This window comes from Seriola dumerili, unplaced genomic scaffold (genome assembly GCF_002260705.1).
Source record: "Seriola dumerili isolate Sdu_G_001 unplaced genomic scaffold, Sdu_1.0 BDQW01000052.1, whole genome shotgun sequence".
Lineage (NCBI taxonomy): Eukaryota > Metazoa > Chordata > Actinopteri > Carangiformes > Carangidae > Seriola > Seriola dumerili.
This window is the reverse complement of record NW_019174307.1, coordinates 13,429,916-13,430,298: the sequence shown is the minus strand read 5'-3', so window position 1 is coordinate 13,430,298 and position 383 is coordinate 13,429,916.

Sequence of the window (383 nt, the reverse complement as noted above, 5' to 3'; positions counted from 1 at the left end):
CAGAGGATGACTGTAGTCAAGAGCTGAAATGCCAATTCGTGCGCAAACTCCTGAGGCACTTGTGAAACATAAATGTTAAGATATTTGTGCAGGGTGTTACACACAGTTTTAAAGATGAAATTTAAATTAGGAATGAGACCATCCTGAGGTCTGATCAAGACGTAGACTGCACCGAGCCCTTATAGATATACAGTGTCAACAGTATGTACAGTATAAATCTCTGAAATTAGTCGTCGTGGACATCTGATGACAAATATTGAAGGTGTTCTCAGGCCTTAATGTTTTTGATTGCCAGATTAGTAGTTTTGGCGAGGATGAATTCTAGTGATACATTTATACCAGGACTAGCTATGGTGGCGAAGTAGCAGTGGCCTTTATATTTG